The sequence below is a fragment of the Mastomys coucha genome, unplaced genomic scaffold (genome assembly GCF_008632895.1).
Source record: "Mastomys coucha isolate ucsf_1 unplaced genomic scaffold, UCSF_Mcou_1 pScaffold8, whole genome shotgun sequence".
Classification (NCBI taxonomy): Eukaryota; Metazoa; Chordata; class Mammalia; order Rodentia; family Muridae; genus Mastomys; species Mastomys coucha.
In genome coordinates this window covers 8,617,953-8,620,837 of record NW_022196914.1, presented here as the reverse complement: position 1 = coordinate 8,620,837, position 2,885 = coordinate 8,617,953, and the positions used below count along the sequence as shown (strand labels likewise).

General features: G+C 46.7%; 1 long non-coding RNA gene across 4 annotated transcripts in view; it reads left to right on the top strand.

The window, feature by feature from the left end:
- The first annotated feature begins 2,303 nt into the window (after window positions 1-2,303).
- Window positions 2,304-2,885, top strand: part of LOC116083471 — a 14,451-nt gene continuing 13,869 nt past the window's right edge. For 2 of the 4 annotated variants that reach the window (XR_004115732.1, XR_004115730.1), the window contains exon 1: window positions 2,317-2,409. This is a non-coding gene — a long non-coding RNA (uncharacterized LOC116083471). Of the gene's footprint in view, window positions 2,410-2,885 lie in introns of all 4 variants that reach the window. The other 2 variants (XR_004115731.1, XR_004115733.1) reach the window with 2 other exon arrangements.

Below are 2,885 nucleotides of genomic sequence, written 5' to 3'. Positions count from 1 at the left end.
TATATATATATATATATATATGGATTATTTATACATGCAAACAATGTGCCTTGATCCTATTCACCTCCAACTCATCCTTCCTACTCCCCTGATCTCCTGACCTCTTCCCTTCAACGTTCCCATCCCCTCCTTTAAAAAAGAAAAATAGCCCATTGAGTCTAATTAGTGCTGTATGCATGCATGGGAGACCATTCCCAGGAACATGAGTGATCTACCTGCAGTCACACCCACAAAAAATGACTCCTCTTCCTCCAGAGGCTAACTATTGCCAAGGACTACTCAGCTAGAGGGCAGAGCCTGGAGAGTCCCTCCTGCAGGAGTTCAGCCTGCAGGAATGCTGACTGGCTTGATCTTGTGTCTGTCCACTGCAAGTGATCACAGTTCCAATAAGTTAATGGGTGCAATGGGCACATCACGTCCAGATTACCACATATTAGTGTTCCCCTGTACATGTTCCAGCTCTTACATTATCTCCAATCCCACCTCTGAGCTGGGCCCTGAGCCTCAAGGGTGTTGAAGAAGTCTTATTTGGAACTTGAGAGCTTAGCTGTCATTTTTGGAGTGGATACCTGTATCGGTATGTGCACACAGCTAACAAACATACAAACACTCTAATTTTGAAATCACAAAGAATGGGCTGGAGAGATGGCTCAGTGGTTAAGAGCACTGACTGCTCTTCCACGGGTAAAACCTTCTTTATGTTGTTCTCTGAACCTCTGTTTGTCTGCTCAGTGGAGGTGTCCTCACTGACTTGGAAAACAGTCCCTCACACAGATAGATTCACAAGTTTTTGGTTTTTTTGTTTTGTTTTGGTTTTGCTTTTTTCCCCTGTCCCACCTTCTCAGAATGAATAATTCTCCGATTCTCAAGTCAACCATGGGGAGAAAAAAAAATCTCCTGCCCAGGATTTTAAGTAAATCAGGGTGTGATAAAGGAGAAACCACCCTCTAAGGCTGAAGGCAAGATGTCCGTTTTCTCACAAGCCATCTGTCTTTGCTCTAGGAGTAAAGGCTGCTTCCAGGTCCCTGGGTTAAACGCAGCTGTTTCCAGAGCTGCTGTAGTCATTTGATCTGCCCCACCCCACCCCATGGCCTCACATGCCCAAGGGGATCGAGCCTAGGGCCTTGTGCTCTTTCGACTCAGCTACTTCCCATTCCGTTCTCTTTTGTTTGTTTTGTTTCTCCATTTATGAGCCAAGATGACTGGAAACGTTCCATGTAGCTCAGGAGAGCCTCAAACTCACAATCAATCCTCTTGCCTCAAACACCAGAATGTTGGAATTCCAGAATTAAGTTACTATTGGTGTGTGTGTGTGTGCGCGCGCGCACTCACTTGCATGTGTACATATCACCTGAGGAGATCAGCTCAGGCTTGCCTCAGCTCTCAAATTCAGATTACAGACATGGACCACCCTCTTTGCTGTCAGGTAAATCCTGAAGTATTTTCAAGTTTGAATTCTGTGCCATTTTAGAAGAAAACAGAGATGGAGTCTATCTATTTTCTACCCATCACATCTGGACTCACCTTAAGTCTGCTTTTTAAAGATTTATTGTATATATGTGAGTACACTGTAGCTGTTTTCAGACACACCAGAAGAGAGCATCAGACCCCATTACTGATGGTTGTGAGCCACTATGCGGTTGCTGGGCATTGAACTCAGGATTATCTGGAAGAGCAGTCAGTGCTCTTAACCCCTGAGCCATTGCTCCAGCCCACCCATACCCGACTACTCTTGATTTAGCTTAAGTCACAGTCCTGCCTTGTCACCTCGAGTCACTAGATGTCCTGTGGAACTCACAGGACTGCCAAGCTGATCTGCATTGTCTTCTAGGTGCAGGGTCCACTGAGTAAAAAAACTAACTTCAGCTTGCTTTAGGTTACCTCAAGGCTGTAGAACGAAGGGCTTCTGCCGCCTGCTGATCATAAGCTGGAGGGGAACTTCCCGTTCTAGGAGAGTTTCTTGCCACGTGACCTTCCTCAACACTTTCACTTGCGCTAACAAGGAGAATCTGCCCGCTCCACATTTTATATAACGAAGCATAAACATAGGGAGGGCACCCAACACTGCAGCCATAGTCTATCGGTAAGGTTTCCCCCCTACACACACACACAAGGTCTTATGTAAACTAGGCTGACCTGGAAGTCAAGATCCTCCTGCCTCAACCACCTGACTGCTGTGATGACGGACATGCAACTATGTCAGTCACAAACACACCATTGATGACGGACATGCAACTTGTCAGTCACAAACACACCATTAGTGTCACCTCACACTAAAGGGAAAGGTGGGATACAAAGGCAGGCACACCCAAGGCGAGTTGTCTTACGGTCTGCCCACCACAGCAAGCAGGAACCTTTCAGAACCTAGGAGGACGATGCGTGAATGAACAAACATAACTTACATCTCAGGTGCCTATTTAACATATCAAAGTGGACAGTGGCTGCCGGCTTCCCCCTGCATCCCTCAGTTCCTACCTGTTACAGGGCCCTGGTTTGCAAACCCTGCCCACTACCCTGAACTCTACAGCCTAGGGGGCTTGGCTGCTCTTCCTTATATAATCCAACCACTTTGGCTAATGGGCCTCTGTACCTTTGGGCCTCCTGGCTGATTCACCTGGTTCCCCTGATCTCCCGGGTTTCCCTTCTCCTCCCCCTTCCCCCCCCCCCCCCCTCCCCCCCCCCCCCACGGTTCCGGGTCACGTCCACTCTGGTCTCTCCCAGATGTGTCTGCTTCTGGCTGCATTCTCCCACTTATCTACAATAAACTTCCTCCTCCAAGATACCTAGGAGCCAGTCATTGTTTTTTCTTTTTCTTTCTTTCTTTCTTTCCTTCTTTCTTTCTTTCTTTCTTTGTTTCTTTTTTTTTTTTTTTTTTTTTTTTTTTT